This window comes from Taeniopygia guttata, chromosome 3 (assembly GCF_048771995.1).
Source record: "Taeniopygia guttata chromosome 3, bTaeGut7.mat, whole genome shotgun sequence".
Lineage (NCBI taxonomy): Eukaryota > Metazoa > Chordata > Aves > Passeriformes > Estrildidae > Taeniopygia > Taeniopygia guttata.
In genome coordinates, this window is record NC_133027.1 from 72068227 (window position 1) to 72090454 (window position 22228).

At 39.6% G+C, this 22228-nt stretch overlaps 1 protein-coding gene across 4 annotated transcripts in view; it reads right to left on the minus strand.

The window, feature by feature from the left end:
• DISC1 (DISC1 scaffold protein) overlaps positions 1 to 22228 on the minus strand; it is a 190184-nt gene that overhangs the window by 44225 nt on the left and 123731 nt on the right. The gene's annotated exons all lie outside the window — the stretch shown is intronic.

Consider the following 22228-nt stretch of genomic DNA (forward strand, 5'->3'; position numbering starts at 1 on the left):
ATATACATTTTATATGAAGAGGCATCCTACAGAGCATCACTGTTTTTATGGGAAAAACATGCCACATGGATCAGGTACCCTCTGAGTTCACCCACTCATCTCCCTCACCTTCCTTACAACATGATGGCTCCAAGCATAACTTACACACAAGTGCCTTCCCCCTTCTGTGTTGGGTTTTTTCCCCTCACAAAGTTGAATGTCACCCACTAAAGCCTGATCTGAAAACCTGGCATTAGCCAAATAAGCTGTGCTGAAGTGTACACACACAGAGTTCACTGAGGTAATACCATTAGCAGCAGGCATCAGGGGCAGTGTAACATTGACTGTCTGCAGAAGGTGCTGTTCACCACTCACACATCACTGAAGCTGTCTGCAATGCAATGGCAAGTATACAACACATTTTGCAAGGTTGATTTACTTTTTCATTGTTTGTTTTATTTTGTTTTTAAGATTAGCAAACAAACAAACCAACCAAACAGCAAAAAAACTGAAACAATCAAAAAACACAAACCCAACACAGCCCCAGTATTCTGGAAGCAAGATTCTGCAATATTGTATTGTACAAAGACAACTGCATTAGTTTATACATTCACAGGCCCAATTACTAGTTAGAAAAGTGCTGATGGATGCTATGCAAAAGGGTTTATAAGGATTTCTGCAATGGCACTGCAGACTAAATAACTTTCCCTAGCTTGCAGCAGTTCTGTAACAACTTACAGGGCTTAGTAAAAGCTCACAGTTTCCTTACCATGCTTTTATTCCTACATTTCTTGTAGAACTGTACAGCCTGCAAGACGGCAAGTCTTTCTTTAATGACACACTACAGCTTCATAAAACTGGCCACCACTTCTTGCAAACTCCCTATCCATCAATCCCCAAATGTGCTGACCTGGGGCCCAGTGCATGCTTTGATAGCAAATACCTTCAAGGTGTTCAGGTGCTGTACTTCCCCTTCTCTTGCCATTGTCCCAGTGTCCTTCAACATGAGCTGTTACAACTCAGGGCCTTATTGTTTCAGATAATAAAGTCAGCAGATATTATTAATTTTTGGAGAGGGATGAGAAGAGGTGGAGAATCTGTTTCACACTCACTTTGTTTCTAACCGATATAGTGACTTCTTACGTTACATGAAAGATAAACCTTGCTTTCAATTTCTCCTGCTGCGCTTGTCACTTTTTAATTGGGTTTGATCTGATAGAGTAATTCGCACTTTCACAGTTCACTCCTGCCCCTACATGCAATTTTACAATGCCCTTGAAGCACACAGCTTAATATATCAGCATTATTCAATGACAAAAAGTAATGGGCAAGAATACACCACTAGTCAAAAGTAGGTCAGCAAAAAGCTAACACTCATTTGGAAATCACCTCACATCACTAAACCCTACTCTCTCCCATCAAACGTTTTAACTACATTAAAAGAAATGCAAACTTTGCTGCTGAAAGAGAAAGCTCCCCAGACTAGCTTTGCCTCCTTGCCTTCTTCTCCATGTAATTGGAAAAGCTGTGACCTGGAGATTTTGCTGGAAGGAAAACAAATCTTAAAAATCTGATTAAGGTTACTTCCCTTGCAACAAACTGTAGACAGCACTGCAACAAACACTTCAGCCTTTTAGATCATCCATTGAAATAGAAGACAAGCAACAGATTAGCAGATTTTTTTTTTTGTTCTAGTTAAATGAATCTATTCACCATCACTTCAAAGCAAAAATATGCAAACAGGAAATTGTATGCGCTTTCAATCTGGCCAAGAAAGTACTAGATGACAGAGAAAGAAAAGAAATAATAATTTGTGAAATTCTTCTCTGCATGCCAAAAGGTTTATTTTTACATTTTAGAAAATGAGGTTGCCTTTTTCCAGTTCTCTGGGGATTTACATGCTTAGCTTATATTGGCCTTGAGGGGAGTTATTAAAATAAAGAAGTATAAATTCTGTATTAAAATAAAGAAGTATAAATACTCACAGAAGATCAGAACACCAGGTTATTTGCTAATACTAAAAATAAACTTTTCTTGTGAAGTCTTAATTGAAGAAAAATGAGTCAGCATCTCTTTCCCTTATTTTATCTTGAATTTTTCTTCCTTTTTACAGCAGCAAAGTCCAGTCTTGGAATGAGCTCTGGTCAGCCAGAACTGAGGAGCAGCAGTGAGCTCCTGTGGTGGCCTTTTAATTGCTACATAATGTAAATCTGCCATTTTAGAAGCTGCATAAATACCTTTCAATAATTAACTTATGTAGCATTCCTTTGAAATATCTTTACATGTCATTTCTCATCTGAAAGCAGCCCCAGTGGGGTAATGCTATTTCTATTACTTACAGATATTATTCAAGCCTGCACATGAAACTGTATCATTACTTTTATTCTTCAGTCTCTTATTCTTTGGTCCTCAAAATTGAACTTAAAAAGACCTATGGACTATGAGATATGCTTTGGATTTTATGATCAATATTTTCTAAAACTTTATAAAACCTGAATATTTGACTGGAGGTACCTCACACCCAGAGTTCATATGGATGCTCCAGATGTAAATGCTTGGCAACTCAAAAAAATAGATCTTTAAAACTGAATAAGGTTCTTAAAAAATAGTAGTCAATATCACAATAGTTCTCACAGGTCAGTAGTTCTTTACCAGACAAGTCATTCACCATGTCCCAGAGATACAAAGTCTGAAGTAAAGTTTTTGCCTTCCATCCTAGAAGGAATTTTTGTTTTCTTCTTCTCTTTCTTGTTCTTTTATTTATGGATAGACATTGTGGATGAATAATGACATATAGTTTTACACAAAATTAAAGGCTGGAAGAGATGCAATAGCTCCTACATCAACACCCAGCATAAAAATAACTGCCAGACATTACCTGCCTGCATAACAAGCCTGATACCTACAAAATTAGCCTTTCTGATCCACAAGCATAATGTTCCTTCTCAAATATTATATTAGGTAGAGTAAAACTACCACTGACTTCCCACTGACATTTTTGCCTGATTTAAGGACCTAGGAATAGAAATAAAAATAACTGCATAGACTCACATGGATCTGAGGACAGAATTAGGTGTGAACAAGGCTGACATGTTGCTTCTCCTGTCATTATACCTTTTTAATGTAAAAATTGTTATTAATACTAAAAGAAAATGAAAGCAGAAAGTGATTCTACATAAATCATTCTGATCTTTTCTGTCATGAAAGATGTACTACAATAATGTGTGAAGTTGGGGTCTGAAAAACTGAAGAATGGCTTTGATATATTTAAAGGTTCACTTGAAAAGAGTGACACTTAAGATGACATCTTAGCTGCCCAGCTACATGCCAAGATGATTTATCAAGCCCCAATAACAAGATTATGGATTACAGAATGATAAGCAGTTTGGCACCCTGCAGACAGACAGGGGAAAACCCCAAAGAAGAAGTTCTGTGACGAGCAATGGCCACTCTCCTATGCATTGTTCTCAAGAAACTCAAGTAGAAAGAACAGAAAAGGTCAGGATTAAAGGCACAAAAATAAGTGCCTTATTAAAAAAATGTAAATACTTTAAAAAGGCAAATGAAATTCTATGTTGGTTCCCTGTCATCCAGTAATGAAGTAAATAGTGAGAAACAGTTATTATCTGTCTTTTCCAGTAATTGTGGTTTGTTCTAAGAAATGCACTAATGCTCTGAATAACATTGCAACACAGCACAAAATAACTGAGGAAACTACTGCCACCAGAGGTGAGGTGGCAAAAATTTGGGAGTCCAAATGGACTGATTATTCTGCAATTCGAAACACTACATAAAGGTGAACTGGAAACACAAATATCTGTACTGAAATCTAAGAAATGAAAGCCAGACATTTAAAGACACAACCCAATCTTACTTGACCGAGTTGAAAATATTCTCTGCCTAATTGGAGATGATTCCATAACTCAGTCACAAGGTTTTTCCCTCCTTCTGTAAGCAGCTGGCCTGGAGAACAGGATACTCTCCTGCCACAGAAATGGCCTAGCACTGGCAGGCAGCTCAGGAGAAGCAGTTCTGCTGGGACTGAGATCTGTGAATGCAGCAGGGCTGCACCATGCAGGGCTGCTAGATAGTCTCAGTCCCTCTGGACGGAAAAGAGTCTGCAACAACAGCTGGGTGATTCAGTAATGTTGATCTTATCATAATCCCATCCCACAGGAGAAGAAGGGGCTTTCAGGGATCCACTGTCAAATGACACTCCACTGCTTTCAGAGCTCTCAGAGGGACAGAGTATGTAGTATCTTGTCCATGTGAAGATTTCCATCAGCATCACTTTCCTTTCCAGTGCTAGATGGTCAACTGCTCTGATACTATAGGGCACTACTTCTGCTATATAGAAGCAAACAACTAAAGGTTCCATTTGGAGCATCACTGTCTTAAAATACTTTGCTCACTCTTACATTTAAATTCTTATAGGATATTGCCACTTTATACCCTCTAACTCTGGAAAAATATGGGAAGTAATAAAAAATCTACGAAGAGTAATAGAGAAATACAAAAGTGGTAGAACACAGAACAGAATGGCATTTAGCCCCTAATACTGCACTGAAACAGGAAAAGACTGCAACAGTGTGAACAACTCACTTTCCTCAGGAAGTTCCCCTTGGAGTTGTGGATACTGTTGGATACAGAGTGTCTGCTGTGCAATTTCTCCCTAACACGTTGGAACATCCTGACCAGGAGGAAGTTTAGTCTAACCTCCAGACATGCTGGGAACGGGTGGGCACTGCAAGCCCAGGAGAAACAGCTTCCTCTCTTTAGGAAATCACGTAAAGGCCAAGTTTGGCCAAGTTTTTTCAGGTAATTTGGAAAGATGGCAGTATTTTACACATAGCAAAGAAAATGCTCATTCTGCTCACATCAAAGTTCTCAGCATATTTACAGATGGCTTAATTTGTAGACCTTGGTGCAACAATGATTTTGAGCATTCAATAAGACAAGTGGCACCTTGCTTTGATGCAAAAAAATAAAACTAAACATAGATAGCATACAGAAGATACTTATTTTAACAGAGAAGCCACATTCTGCTCTCAAGTTAGATGTCAGGGCAGATATAAGTTATGGAAAATCTCAGAATGAACAGAAGTTTGACGAAGAAATAAAAACCAGAAAATAGATCTTACAAAGAGAAATGACAGGAGGTGCCTGCAGCTCTGCCTATAACAACTGACAATTCTGTCTTTGAGCAAGGCATAAAAGGTTTGCAGAGGCGACAAGGAGCAGGGGAAAACCACCCTGCATAAAAAGGTACATTTGAGAAACAGACATTCCCAGAATCTGCTTCCTGAACCTTCTTTGTTGCATGCAGTACTTTTCATCCAAAGAGACAGGTGACTCTCCAAATTTTGTGATGATTAAATTGCCTATATTCAAGAGAATTACCATTCTTTCACATGGTTTCTGAGTTTCTTTCAAATTTCTGAAAAATATGTCAAACCTGACACAGGGATTTCTTGATTTCTTCCGTGCTACATGTGGGAGACAGCAGGCAGAAGGAGGCAAATTACTTTCAGTAAATAATTTACCTTAAAAAAAAAAAAAACAAACCAAACAAAAAAAACAGCTGAAGTTTTACGCATTGTTTTATTACACAATATCAAAGCAAGCATACAGATTCTAAACTGAAGGGGCAGTAGGCCCAGCAGCCACCAGAGCTCATAATAACATGAAAAAAGATCGGCTTTGATACTTTAAGAGACTACATAAAGAGTAGGGAAAGTCACAAAGCACATAGCACCAGACCACCCATCTGTGCAGCCCCAGGTCTGGCAGCATGCTCCTGGCCTTCCAACTTCTGTACCACCTCTGTAGTAACCACAGGCTAGGTGCAGATCCCCTATCACAGGTTTGGTTACTTTTCCACAAATGATTCAAAAGCTACAAATGACTGAAGTGCACTAAATGGAATTTTAAATTGGCTGCATAAAGCCAGGGAGAAAACCATTCCTACTGCATGTGTTTGGTACCAGATGACAACATCCTCACTTCAGGGAAATCTCTACTCAAACGAGAAACGAGACTCTCTCTCTGCTTTACACTGCTGACATAAATAAGCCAACTTGCCCCAGAAAGGTTTTCTTCATTGCAGACAAGTTTAACTTTATTTAAAATTAGATAGGACATGGATTCATGCACAATTTCTAGCTCCAAAGTGACTGTAATAGTACCACTTCTGGAAGAATGCTGGAAATCTTCACCAATAAAATCTAAAGGGATTGAAGGCTCCTGAAGTCTCCTATGGGAAAGTGAAGATTGAATTTTCCTCTCCCATTCCATCACATGGACAGGACCATCCCGTTTTCCTTGCTTCTCTGCAGCCACCAGAATAATTGTTTACCCTTTGTTACACAACTTATTAACCTACTTAAGTATTGAAAGTATCATCTCTTTTCCAAAACCCATGAGAAAAGTATCCTTTCACTTTCTATTCTTATTTCTCTTGCATTCTTTGTTATGCAACTGCGGAGGAATGAAGGGGAAGGCAGCGGTATCAGAGAGCAATCTGCTTACATTTTCTCCTACCTGGTTCTCCTCTCTGCCTGTTTACCACCTATTACTTCAATCCTCTGCTGACCATCTGTTCAGCCTCCCCACTCCAACAACAAAAAAATTTCTTTTCTTCCTTTCTGCTCACAAAGCAAAGCCTGAGCATCAAGGAGAGCCATGTGTCCAGCTTGTCCTCTGTAGATTGTCAGCAGTCACAAGACATCATCTGGAAATCATTACTCACCCAAACAAGGCAACCAGACTCAACATGTGCAAAGGCACCAGAAGAGTTCAAACTCGTTACTTGAATTGCCACAAGTTTTTCCTGGAAGTAAGATTTATTTTAACACTGTTAGATAAGATAAAAAGACCCAGAATGAGCCCTTTATACAGCTATCCAAGACAAACAACAGAGAACAATTAAGGCTTTGTGCATGGGCTCAGCTTCATGACAATTACTGACAACAGCTAATGCCTATGTTATGAAAGGCAGGAACAGGTCAAACATTTTTGTCTGACAGACAAACTATAAAACAAGTGAAATCACAATTCAGCTTTTGGCTTAAGAGGATACTTTACAGCTAGTATGGATGATCCATAGACCACAGGACATGTCACAACCCTTCAAGAACATCAAGGCTTCTAAAAGACACAGTAGCTGGTTTCAGGTGGCTGCTCTGCTGAACTTACACATATGCAGTCTTACATCTAATGCTTTAGTACCTAAATTGCAACTAAAAAATTATACTAAATTACTAACCCACTTCAACTTCTTAATTTAAGGTCACAAAGGAAAGATGATCAAAGATTTTTCTCAATCACTCTAACCCCTCCAGAATATTTTTTTCTAACAGGACTCTGCAAAATATCATGCTAGTCTTAACACTGTTGATTATTCTTTTCCTATCTCAACATGCTTGCTAGTCAGGCCATACAAATTAGCAAGAATTCAGGCACCTACAGAGAGGCAGCCCTAAGTCAGAGCATAAAATATATTTTTACTTCAACAAATACAATTAATTATTGCAGAAATTATGTTCAATTTCTTTATAGAACAAAACCACATCATTGCAACACAGAAAAAAAAATTAGAAAAATGGAATTTGCCCCCAAATGCTGCTGTAGAATCTGATAACTAAAAGAGGTTAAAGGGAGAGCAGCATACAAGCATAAGAGCTTTGAAAAGCAACACAAAAAAGGGAAAAAGTGTTTAAAAGGCCTATGTAATCACTGACAAAGGAAAATCACAGACACCTTTATAGTAGAACAAATTGCTAAGACATCAGTCCTTCAGATAATTTTAAAGAAAGCAAAGTGGAGCTTAAAGGTATATACTGAAGGTTAGAAGTAATATAAATTGCAATAGTGATGAGAAAGAATATTCAGAATTCCAAGCTACTTTTTAACAACCTTGAAATGACATCAAATAAAGCAGGGACTTCCTGTACCACGGCTTACAAACATTACCTGCAAATAGCACTAGCTTACATTTTTGTACTGCTGTTCCCTCCAAGGATCTAAAACAGGTCTTGAAACTTCAGAGAAGCAGCAATTTCTTTTTAAAAAAATAGCTGACAGTGAGACCATGATACAGAGACGCAGTGTCCCACATACACGGAAGTTTTCAGAAACTCTTTGTAAACTATTTGACCACTGTTGGCTATACCAGTCATCCTTTCTGCAAAGCAACTACAAACAAGAAAAAATGTGAAGCTGCTCAGCAGAGAGGTTGAGCAGAGCCTGTTCTCTAGCCATTTCAGGGACAAGAGAGCTTTAATATATCTCTTTCCTTAATCCCTAATAATCTTTGCCCTAGCTGCTTCCTCCTGACATAATGCAACCTGCACATAATGGCATATGAGTTTCATTAAACGCACAAGTAATATTTGGCTATGCCTGACATATCAATGTAAACATGATGCTTTTGACCATGAACATGCAGTGATGCCTTAAAAGCCTCTCTGCTCCTTACACACAAAGCTGGGGCAGAGATTTACACAATGTAAGTGGGAGAATTACTGCAGCTGAGCAAAACAGATGTACCTACAAGAACCTACGTGCTCTAAGTGCTTCTACTAATCCTGAGCACCCAAAAGGGCAGAGTCACAGATGCAAGGGCACACTGTTGAGTGGACAGATGTTTTTTGAACTGCTTTCAAGACAGGATCATTAATTTAATTGGTTGACTTAAAAATGTTGTTTACACTGTAAATTCTTTGCTAGTTTTCTTATTAACTTCCGAGTGCAAAACTCTACTGCAGTAGAGCTCTTGCAAACAGCTTTAATATCTCTAAGCTAAGGTGGTCACAACGAAGGCATAAGATTTCACATAGGGTGATAAAGTGCACTTATAAATTAGTTGTTTACACTGCATAATAAAAAAGGGATTCCACTGATGTTCCAGTGGAAGACAAACTCCATCACATTTCACACTACCATGTAATCTTCACTGATGCTACCCTCTCTTTCTTATCTTTTCTTCCTCGACACCCTCTTTGTTTACCAGAGCCAGGCATAAATCTACATCTTCTCCTTATCTGGATAAACTATAAAATATTCCAGCTCCCTGTAGCCTTTTGTTTTTGTTTATTAAGACAGAATTCATATTTAGCTTAGAAAGATGATGAAAAAAGTAGCCTTATTACCATTCAAAATCTCTTTCTAGACTGAAGCAGACAGTTTCAGCATCAATAGAACACATTTTATTTGAATTAAACCCTAAGACCTCTGCTTCTGTAATGTCCATGAAGGAAAGAAATTAAAGGTCTTGCCCTTCATATTGAGTCTCTGCATTGCTATATTGTAAGTACGATGAGTGAACTCATTCTTCAAAGCATCAGAATGCTTTAATGCAGTGGCCTTTTAAAAAAATTCCCTGAAAATAGCAATTTCTGTTGAAATTGACACTCTTTCTTGACTTTTGACTATGATTTTTTTTCTCATACACTTTATTTGCCATATAACCCAAGCTGTCTCCCTCTCTGACTCCTAAGTCTATGCTGTTCATGTCATTTTATCCTCCTTTCTTCTTTTTGGTTTCTGTTCTGCCTTTCAAATTCCTCTTTTTCAGATTATGTCAGCTTTGCTCTTTCACTTAAGCTGTAAATCATTCAATACCACAGGGTACTTCTGGTTTTGCTCTCTGTACCAAACTTGCAGTATTTAAGCCACTTTCAGAAAAGAAAACCTTTAAGTACAAGCTAGTAAGGATTCCTGAGACAGCAGTTTGTGGACACTTTACTGGTCATTCTGGTGATGTTGAAACAGCTTCCCAATAGCTGATGTAGACTCTTCTATAATAGATTAATAGAACATTTTCTAATACCAAATGTTATTTAGGAATGGTTTCATATGCTTAGAAGATGTAATCTTCATGACCTAAATTATTTTTCAAGTATCACCCTGAAAAGGAAAATTTTAATTTCCTACATTTTGAAGACACGGGGAAGAAATCCAACTCTGGCAAAAATCAAGGTCCATATCTTCAGAATATCCCAAAATCTGCAGCAAGAACAGCATTATTAGGCTATTGCTCTTCCAAAATGTCCAATGTTAGGATTAGAATTATGCCTCCTCTCTTAACCTCACTAAGGTGCAAGAGCAGCAGTAACTTCTTCTGGACACTCTCAGGACAAACTAATCAGCTCTACAGACAATACCTATCCATTTCTCACCACTCCTTCATGGAAGAGGTGGACAGGCAGATGGAATTGTCTACTGGTTGGACCTCAACAAGCCTGGGCTGTGACACCTAAGGAATGAAATTTTATGTGAGTCTCACAGCCTGAAAATAGAGAAGATTACTCAGGTTTCCTGTTCAGGTATTCGTTCTAATTATTGGACAGTTAATAGCCTAAGAGAGACAGTCTGCCCAGAAACCACTGGAGAAAAGAGAAGTGGAGGAAGTCAAACAGGGAAAAAAAAGTCATGATGAAGAGCAGGTTGAAAGGTGCTGCCGAAGAACTGAGCCCAAGGGAAACCCCATTGGTCTGTAGGAGATGAGCAGGTTACAGCTGACTTTCTAGGGCACTCTGTTCAAGTGTGAGTAGAGCCAAGTGGTACAGTTCACCACATTAGAGAATAATTTTTAAATTAAGCTGCTGCCTCTTTGCCTGGCTGACTGACTAATATGTCAGTTGAACAATTAGAGTGTTTTTTCCATCGTCTTCCCTCACAATTCAATTTTAAATGCTGGGACAAATTGCCCACCATCTATAGAAGTGGACTTGTACCAGCCTGCATGTTTAGGCAAAGTTGAGGAACATTCAACATTTTCCCAACTTTAAGGTCCCCCATAGATTTTGCTTCTAACACCAGGTCAGGTAGTAGAAATGAGAAATGCTCATACAGCAAATGCTTCCACAGTGTTGGATTGCAAGAGGCTTTTTCAAAGCGCTGTTTGTGCATTTTAGCCGTGAAACTTCCAGGGATATCAGCAGGAGTCATACAGCTAAATCCCCAAGCAACACTTTTGGAAGATGACTTATATTTTAAAGGAGGATTAGAAGAAAATACTTCTTAAGCCATTTTCCATGTAACATTATCAGTCTAAAATTTGGAGAAATACAGAATCATTTGGGGGAAATACATTATTCACTGGGTATCAATTTTTCCATCCAATTAGGCTGGGCAGCTATGCTGAGTATTTAACACACACCCTTGCTTCCCCCTTTCTTACCATAGAGTGTATATATTAAACACAAGTTAAAACTTCTGGGTTTTCAACTTTGTTGATTTTACATTCCTTCCGGGATTTAAAGTACTACTTTGTTTAATTATTTTTCCTCTACTCATCCACAGTATTGAATGACAGTAATAATGAACTCAGAATCATTGTACAAATCCCAGTAGGAACCATTCACAGTTTGCTAATAGGACATTATATTTGCATTACCAAGTTCAGTTCAAAGCACGTTGTGTAAATTAGCTCTGAGGGTTACTACCATGAATCTAAAACCAGAACATCAGGTCAATTAGCACAGCTCCAAAGTACAGTATTTTGGGTGAAAACATAAGGGGTATGATTAAAATTCTAGGAAATCCTCTTTTCGGCTAAGTACTTCTGAAAAGATGTCTGCTTTCACTTCTGGGAGAAACCAGAATGCCTCAGCTCACAGCAGTGTAGCCTGATGCCAGTGACCCCGATGCCTGATAAGCACTGTTCTAAAGAGGGGGCAAAATTAACTCCCAGGAGGTGTGGAAATCCTCAGAACCCCACAGAGATACTTCCTTTTCCATCTAAATTAAAAGAACAGGTGAGTATGGGAAAGACGTGGGGGATGTGTGAATTTAACAAAGAATATATTGCTTACATAAAAACGCAACTAATTCACAAAGATGCTCAGTTTCCTCCATGAAAACAAACCCAGCATGTACCAACCCACAGACAGAGACTAAAAAATCACAGTTTTATAATGCTGAAAGGAGGCCCACAACAAATTAAGGCAAGGCATTGCCAGTAACAAATACTTTAGGACTATTTACTTTTAGGGCAGACAAACATACATGTACACATACACAGACCAATATGGAAGTAGTTAATGAACTTAATGAACTTTAGAGCCCACAAAGCATCTTTGGACAAAGTGCTGGAACAGAAGCACACAGACACGACAGGAAAAGAGGTATCCTAATTAAGCTCTACCTCAGAACTGCAACTCCGGTGAAGCCAGAAGGTGTCACCTAAAAAACAAATGGAAGGGCCAATGGATATTATTCTGGTCAAATCTGTTAATTGGTCTAGATCCTACAGTCAGTTCAGGTCAGTCTTATCAAGCCATCAAGTCAGCACAGTATGTACCTCTGCCTGGCCAAAGATGATCTTAAAATGCATTCCTTGGAACATTTTGCAGTTAGGCTTCTAAAATTTTACTGTAACTGCCTTGAAAGGCTGCTTACTCTGTAAATGCTAAAACACAATACATCATTATTCTCTGCAGAAAGCTACTTGAAATAACTGTTAGGCAACTTCAAAATTATTTTACCTTAAAAAAATTATGGGATTTCAGAATACGTAACAGAAGTCATTCAATGGACAGGCTTTATAGTCAACAGTATAAAAATGATCATTCCTCACACAAGAAGATGGCTAGAGCTGGGGCACAGAGGGGCATTTCATCATTAATATTTATAATTCTTTAATTCCCTAGGCTTCAGCCTAATGGATCTATAGGGGCTAAACCAAGCAAAACTCCCACAAGGCCTGAAAGAAATTACTGTGATATATAAAGGACCAGATAGAAAGGGATAAAAAAAGATACTGGGAAACAAATTTGGATGTTTTGAGTCAAGTACCTCTGCAAAATACTTTCAGGTCCATGTGCATGACCAGCTAAATAGCTGTAACCTCCTGGTGGAAGTGGTGAGAATGAAAGGGTTTGTCTAAGTGAGAAAACAGGACACAAATACATAACAGATTCCACATGCAAACTGATGTGTGAAACAGAAAATGGGTTTTTAGTGAATTATAAATAGCTGGCAAGGACTGAATACTCAGCTGGGCGAAAAATGCTTTATATGGAAGACAGTAACACATGAAAGATCAGAAAGCATACATAAATTGAAATAAAATGAATATGTTGTCAGAATACAAACAAACAAAAATCGTATTTTGGAAAGTAAGCACTATAAGATGCTTACTTACTGCGTGACAACTCAGCAACAAAAAGAGATGAGCTAGAGTGCCCAGAAAAGTGAAAGATATTTGGTATAATAAGTGCTTCTGAAGCTAGGTAGAGTAACACAAATCAATGGACTGCTTATTGTATACCTACTCAGTAGCACAGGAAAGCTTACATTAGCCTTAGGAGCCTTAGATTACAAACACAAATGAATTTGCAGAGGCAGTGAAGGAATATGTTACTGCAAGATTCAATAGGATCTACTATGAAAAAAAATTCTCTCTTTTAAAGGACTATTTAGCTGAATGTGAATTTCCCAATTTTTTTCAAATCAGCTTATGATCTGTTTTCTTTCCTTATTTCAATTACAATTGTTCTTTTCAATTTGCTCTTTTCTATTAGAGGCTTCAAAGCTAATGTTTCTTCCACCACTTTTTATAACCATTAAAGAGGCAGAGAAACTCTCAAATATTTTGTCCTGAAGAAGGAAAAAAAAACCCCACAATATTTTTCTGTCATTTTGCCTTTCTATACCCACACTGAAATATCAATTACCTGTTTCTTTTTAACATACACAGATGCACAAATGTACCTGAATTTGTGTCAGACTTCTAGGTGCATCCACAAAGGATCAGGGCAAACAAGAGTCGGGAAATAAAGTTTATCTCTGCTTCCTCTGTGTTTTACATGATTCTGTCAGTCGATTATCTCCCTAATGAGTGGTGCAACTCTTATTCTTAATTGTGCATTATTTCCATTTTCAGCATTTTTAAAACTAAATTATCTAAAGAGAAAAGATGTCCAAAGGTGAATCATACCCTAAGAAAATGCATTTGAGTAGCAGCAATTAAATACTCACTTTCCAAGAAGTTGTGAGGCACAATTGCTTAATAATGATTCATTTCAAATGAACGCAGATTTTTAATAACTTCATTCTCCTTGGTCTTCCCCAGAAGATATTTGAACAGGGCACATGACTGCAATCAGCATCAGGAAGCAGGTATTGCTTCACTAAGGCAAAATGGAGCATGTCAGCATAGGAAAATACAGCTGCCTACTTTGATTTTTGGCATTGCATCTTTGGTGAAAATATATTTTTTGTGGGTAGTTCCATAACATTTGGATAGCTACAGTTCTTTGAAAAGCATTAACATATTTATGTTTTCATAATTATTATTTAAAAGAGTTTTGAGCACTTGTTCTCCCACCAAATCTGTAAGAGGTATTGGCCAGTTGAACTGCTCGAATTGACAACTGGGGGCCAGGTGTGGTCATTTCACAGGACTCTGACACACAACTCCTGCCACATAAGGTTGTCACCTCTTCCTCCTGGGCTTCTTCACAATTTACTAGAATCCATTCTCTGTGTTTTAAGGAGCTCGCCTCAACTTTTTCTGTCATGACTTCCTTGAAAAACAGGAATCTCTGGTTCATGGAGGTTCTGGACCAGAAACACATTGGAAGCCAGCAGAGAGGGAACAGTGCCACCTCCTGCCCCACCGCTCCGAGCTCATGGGCCATGCCAGCCTCTGCTGCAGCCACCAGGCACGTAATGGCTTACCAGGTTTATCAGGATTCTGTGGTATTGGTGATTCCGAGATTGTAGAAAGTCTCTGTCTTTCTGCCCCGTTGCCAAAGAAGAAGTCATAATTCATCTGTGCTGTTTTCAAGGTTGTTTCTTCTTGCTTATCTCTAACATGTTCTGCTGCCCTGCCGCAGGTCTGTCCTGCAGGGCAGCGTGCGGGGCTCTGCCCCTCAGTGGGATGTTACAAACATTATATACCAGAAACTATGTGTGCTGTATTTACAATAACGTGCCAATATCTGTCACCTACATTAAACAGTGTGTCCCCAGCCTAAACCAATAGAAAAATGCCAACACTAAAGTGAAACATGGAGGGCATGAAGAAGGAGAAAAAGGACAAGACACACCCAATTTCCTCCATCTTGTCCCCTTTGGACTCTTTATCTAGAGTCCTAAAATTTTACTTTTGCACCCGTGCCACACTTAATTATTACTTATATCAAACACTCAGAGCTTGTAATTCATCCTGTAAGATTGAAAACTCTTTTCCATGGGCAGAGATCAGAGACAGTGTCTCTCGGGGCTCTGTACAGGGGGGTCCTGACCCCCTGCCAGGGTCCCAGACCTTCCAGGGCAGCCAGAGGGATGCCCTGGATTCCCACATAGGTTCAGATGGCACAAGAGACCTGCCGAGCTTGCACAGCGCATGGAGGGATGGGGAGACACACAAAATGAAGGGGAATGAAAAAAAACCCTTATGTCACAGCTTCTGTCACTCTGACATAAAAATCACCATGTAGTCTAGTAAGAATCACCTTTGATTAACCTTTTTATCTTCCGCCCTCCTTAGTTAAGGAATTAGCAACAAAAGCATTAAATGGCACTGGATTTCCTCTATTTGATTTGGACCGTCTTAAGACTTCACCAGTTCTGACAGGTGTTAGTGTAACCTGTTTTCTACTGGGCACAGGCAAGACCACACAGAAAAACCACATCCCACTTGTAACAAAAATAAAAATAATTATCCCGCTTTGCCAATTATTTGAGGAATATTTGTTATTTTTCCTAAACTGCCCAAGAAACAGACTCTGCAGCTTCACTATTTACCTATAGTGCTTCTTGTATTTATAGTGATTTCTAGGAAAACAATGCTACTCTCAAGTACATTTTTGTGATGGATTTTAATTTTCCCTGAGGGTAATTTCATTCTTAGAAATGACACAATAATGCAAACTTTCTTTAGACAGAGAAAAAAAATACAGGCACCCTAATAAGCTATAAATCCTTTCCACAAGCTTCTGCTGTCTTTTTAAGACTTAAATTATCTTTGTTGCTGTGGAATGGGTAATCATAGCATTCCAGATGTGGATGAAGGAACCAGATGGACAACAGAGAAAATAAAATCCTTCACTGTCCAAAAAAGTCTATTTCAGGAAAAACCTTCTTACAAAAAGCACAGAGGCAACAATGTACTTGGGGTACCCCAATGGGAATTCTAGCTGATAGGAACCATTTCAAATCAAGCAGCTTCAGACCAAAGTGACAGCTTGTATGGCTGAACTGCATTTAAGGGCAAATCTCAGCCTGTTGTATGTGTACTTTGTTCACTGCAATGACCGAAATGAAATGAGAATTCTCACTTTTTCCTAAAACACTGAGAGGATTAAATGTCCTCTGGACTTGCCAGGATAGTTAATAGAACACCCCTTTGGGAATTATCTTTTGGCAAAAGGAGAGCAGCTCTCAGACTACCTGGGCTTCTGCCCAAGATCAGACGTTCTGTACCTGCAGATGACGGCTGCGTGCACCCTCCTCCATGAGGAAGCAGTGTGGGTCCCTCGGGGGTCACTGCTGGGGCTGACACTGTTCAGCACTTCTGCCAGCAATGCTGATGGTGGGATGGAGTGCCCCTCAGCATGTCCACTGAAGACACCAAGCCTTGTGGTGCAGTCAACGCACTGGAGGGGAGGGATGGCATCCAGAGGGACCTGGACAGGCTGGAGAGGGGGGCCCATGCAAACCTATGAAGTCCAACCAAGCACAGTTCAAGGTTCCACATGTGGGTTGAGGCAATCCCAGGCACACCTAAAGGCTGGGCAGAGAAGGAACCGAGAGCAGCCTTTCCAGCAAAGATTTTGGGGTGATGGTTGACGAACAATTCAACAGGAGCTGTCAAGATGTGCTCACAGCCCAGAAAACTAAGGAAATCCTTGTCTTCATCCAAAGGAACGTGGCAAGAAGGTCAAGGGAGGTGATCCTGCCACTCTACTCCCACAAGTGTAGAGCAGAGTGACAGGATCACTCTACTACCTGGAGAACACTCTACCCTCACCTGGAGTCCTGCATCCAGCACTGGTGTCCCCAACATAATGACACGGAACTGTTGGAGCAAGTCCAAAGGAGACCACAATATTGCTAAGAGGACTAGAGCACGTCCCCTATGAACACAGGCTGAGAGAGTTTTGTCTCTTCAGCCTGGAAAAGGTTGTACAGAGATATCATTGCAACCTTCCAGTATCCAAAGGGGGATACAGGGAAGCCAGAGAGGATTTTTTGTCAGGAATGCAGTGATAGAACAAGGGAGAATGGGTACAAACTGAAAGAGGGTAGGTTTAGATTAGATATTAGGAGAAAGTTCTTTAATGTGAGGGTGTTAAGACACTGGAACTGGTTGCCCAGAGATGTTGTGGATGCCCCAACCCTGGCAGTGTTCAAGGCCAGGTTGGGTAAGGTCTTGAACAGCCTGGTCTAGTGGGAGGTGTCCCTGCCTAACCCAGGGAGGCTTGGGACTGTATGATCTTTAAAGTCCCTTCCAACCCTTAACATTCTACAGTTCTATAAACCACTCATCACCCTGCCTTTAAATGAGTACCATTTGCTGCTGGAGCCCAAAAACTAAGTGATGCTCTTCACAGTGAGAGGAACTGTTTCATCATTTCAGTTACATGAACAGAGACTCAGAAAGACATGGGTACTGTGTCAACAACAGCTGAGAGTACAGGGATCACAGACAGGACCTGATGCTCAATTTGTTGCTCCACTGCTTCAACAGACCCACAGCCTAAGACTATTAAACACAACTAAAGTTAAGGCAATTTCTAAAAGCATTATCAAGGTGAAAGCAAGTCTCATCCTCATCTGGGAAAGAGGATACACTGCATACTGCCAATGGATGTTTCACCACAGGTGATGGACTGGATCATTGTGTCACCTGAAGGACCAGAATGCTTCAAAAGTTCACTGGGGATATTCACTGCTATCAGAAATAGCCAGGGATAGTTCAGGGAGATTGCTTTCCAGCCTCCAGCACTGGGATGCCCCACTCCTCACACCAAAGCTGGGACATGCCAACAGTTCGTGGAGGACAAGGCACTCCAGGGGACAGATTTTATGACTTATTGTGATTGACAATGCCTATCAAGGGAGCCCTCAAACTCTCCTCAAAGGGAGACTGTAACTTGCAAAAGTCAAAGCAAATAATTAATCAGTTCGTACATACCACAGAAACAAACTCAAACTCCTTTCATCCTCTCAGCAAGGCTCTGCTTTTGACCTGCTTTTTTCCTGATTTTTTTCCTACTTCCATTTACCCTTCTTCAAAAAGATTATCAACAAAGGTATTTTATCTATCTGCAGGCACAGCTTCAGTATCTGCACCAACTGCCTCTGTTGCTATAGAGTCAGTGTCAGCATGCAGCTTAACCCCCAAACCACATGCAGAACATTTGCAGCTTAGGTGGGCAGGTGGGGAAGGCAGCCTTTGGGAAAGTGGACACATTGAGGCATATCATAAGCAGAGGAACTGCTGCAGGGAGAGGGGTTAGAGGGTATCAGAGTACTTCATTCGGAATCCAATAGGTTCAAAGGATGGGAAGAGAGTGGGGAAGACAGTCAAACAGAAATGGTAAAATCCCCTGCCACAAAATAATTTCCCCTCTGTTCGACATGGGCATTTAGCTCTCTGCATCTTTGAAAGACTGGCTGATAAAAGTGCTGTCAGCAAAGCCCCGTTTAGCTGCATTACTTAATATGCTTCCAGCTCAGCACTACCATCCCCTCACAGACTGAAATGGCCAGCACACACACAGATTGACCTCAGTGTGAACAGCTGTCTCTAGTGCTCCATCAGCACAACCCATCACAGGCAAGCTACTTGCCACAGGGCATAGCAGGGAACACCCAGTCCAAGCACAAGTCAAATGGTATTTCAACTACTTTCATAAGCTTTTGTCCTATTGTTATCATTTTTTCATATTTTCCTTTATAATTTTGATAAAAATTTTCTGCCTACAAGCCAAATGCTTTCAGACTTTCTATTAAAAACACAAAAAAATATTAAGATATCCCTCAAAATGCCCCTTGAAAAACTTATCTCTGTTCTGAGCAGCTTCAGCTAAATTGAAATATTTATAAGGGAAGCAGAATGAAAAGAAAACCAGAACATCCTCAAAAATCAATGCAACACAAAACACAAGGAGCAGGAAGGAGCCACATTAGCAGAAACATCTTCACAACTGACATCTTCAAACTATCAAAATCTTTCAAAAACCCACAAAACCAAGCTTGATATACAACCTCCAAGCATTTCTGTGTCATCTAAGTGGGATATTCCTCATAAGAGACAGAAAGTGCCCTCATGCCAGAGAAAACATGTGAACTGGAGAAATAAAAAAAAAAACCAAAAAAACACCAAGAAAAACCCCAAAAACCAAAGCAAAACAACAAAAAAAAACCTTATTCACCCTAATGTTCATTTTAAGTCAGTTCAGGTACTAATTCTCTCATTGACAGCTTTGTATCCTTTTTCCTGGTCATCTCCTCAGCATCTCCACTGGTGAGCCAGCGCCTGTCAGTAGTTCCAGCTCTTGGGGAACAAACCTACAAGTCTGAGACCTTCCTTTAATTGCTCTTCCAGAGCAATTAAACTTTTTACCTAATAATAATGGATTTTGAGTTCAACCTCCCACAGCATTCAGTGATGTTACTAAAGCTCTGCCTCAAAACAGCCCCAAACCATCAACATATTGCATAAAAAATAATGATAACTGAAGACAGCATCATTTTAAACTGTATTCAGGAGCAAGGAGCAAAACTCCCAAGGGAAAAAAAAAAAAAATCCAGGATTTATAAGGATTCTCTTGTCTTTTTCTTCTTACAATGAAGATGGTATCAGATTTGACCAAGAACGACAGGACAAATTATTGATGGGGTGAGGCACTGCAGATTGAATTGAAGAGTTTAAATAGACAGCGTTCACAGTACTGCCACTGGAAAAAAAGGAAGTGAAAATCTCTTTGCCTCAATCACAGCTCCTTTGTCCACCTGCATAAAACTCCCAGACAGAGTCTGGAAGCCTACTGCTTCAAGTCCTGATGAGCATTCATGGTTCACAGTAGGAAACTGGCACAAGAAGAGGTAAGAAGGATAGGGCAAGGGGTCATAGGACTGAGATCCCCAAATGACAGCCTGTGTGGAAGGGGACGTCAAACACAAAATGTGGTTGTCCTGGGGCCTACCTGGAATACACAGAATTGGCTCAAATGAGACAGCAAAGCTGTGGCAGGAAGATTTTTGTCTGTCATCCTTCATGCTACTTTAATACAAGTAGTCACAGATGGATTTATGTTTATAATAACTTTAGAAAGTAGCAAGTAATAATATTCTTTACTGAATAACTCATTTCTGATGATACGTAAAGATGTATGAGTCTTAGTAGCATTATTTTTTTTTTAAAAATACAGTACTATTTTATTAATAGTCCCTTTACCTCTTATAGATTTGTTTTAAATTAAGCAATAGAACACAAAATAGGAAGATAAAATGCTTTCAAAATGTGCTAATGCAGTTCAAATATGGGGGTTTTTTTATTTATTTACACGTTTTAGAAGTATCCAGAATATGCACAAAGCAGAGAAAAAATGTCAGGTCAAGTGAGGATAACTTTATTCTTCTCGCTGATAAACAAGCCTTTGCAGAATGTTGCAGAATTGCCTCAGAATGTATTTTATCTTGTTAACACAAACAGCTTTGATATGAGAATTAAGGACAAAAATCATTGCTTGCTAATCTCTTGATTGTTTTCAACTGAGATAAACTAAAAACTGTGACGGGCATTTTCAAACACTACCACTTCCTTGTAGAAAACATATCAATTTCAAATCTCAAAATGTTCCTGAAGTTGCATTGAAGCAAGGAATATTTAATAAAGCGTGTTAGAGACCATATTTTGAAGAAAAAAAAATTGTTTTGGAGTACAGTCACACGCACAAATAATGTCATGGTAATGACTCAAAAGCAAGTCTACTTCAAAGAAGCCAAATTATTCTTCAAGAAAATAAGAAGTTTATCAATCACATTTTCTCTTCCTAATCAAGTCATTTGCTGTTCTCAATGCCATTAACAGATCAATTTAGTTCAGCAGCAGAGCTAAATAAATATGAATTAAATATTTTTATGAGTTCAAATCACCTCAAATGCTTGTTCTACTCCAGACTTGGAACATGGCAAACAGCTTAAAAAAAAGAAACTTCATTAATGCCAAGAAAGCATGTCATGGATTTCAGCTTCTAAGGAAATGACAGCTCCCTCTGCTATAGTCCTAGAGTCCTAGAAATGGTATAAATGTGATGCTAACCACATACTTTCTGGCACCAGATATAATGTTGACCTCCTGCAACCTCAAGGCTCCTGGTTGGAGATGGGGGTCAGGAAATGAGAATTTCTTTGTAACAGACTGCCTATGATAACAAGACAGTGTGAAGCCCAGCATCCATGTCTCAGATGAACCAGTTCATCAGCCTGCAGCTGGAGACAGAGGTGACCTGGCTGCTTGTGCTGACCTCAGACATACAAACTGCTCTGAGCACCATCAGCAGCTCCTGTGCTTAATGCTTCATCAGTGGGGGCCACCATGGCACACTCACATCCAGGGCACAGGAAAAAGAAAAGGAGAGGCCTGATTTGTGTACCTCTGGAAGCCAAAGAATGTTAATCAAATGTGATGACACCTGCTACACCTGGTAAGGAACCACTTGACTTCACACAAGCTTTTATAACATGTTTTGTCCCTCCACTCTTGAAACATATCGACCATCCAAAGAGCTGAATCTCTCTGTATTTTTTTCCTCCACTGTCTTCTTCCAGAAGTTGACTGTACTGTCAGAGCAACTCACATCCAACATCAGACAGAGTCAGACCATAAAAATGCAGGCAATTGGTGCAACATCAGGAGGCAGAGAGCAGCTGAAATTGCTCTAGGGAGCACTTTCTGGAGAAATACGTGATCAGTTAAACCATAGAAAACAAAAGCAGAAAGGATCCTGGCAGAAAGAGAACCAGTCTGGTTCTGAGAAGAGGCCAAGCAGCAAGAACTGACCACCTGATGGAGCAGAAAGAAACCCAAAGAGAGGAATAGCAAGAGCTTTATTTTTGCAGTCACAGTGGTGACTGTGGCCAGCAAATCACAAGCACAGCATTGTGTACCACTCTCCTCCTATCACAGCATGTGGACACGAGATGGGGTTCATTTTAATGCTGCCCTTTGATACCAATAAGAAAATTCAACATTTCTATGACGTGAAAAATGGTTCCTGACAGAATA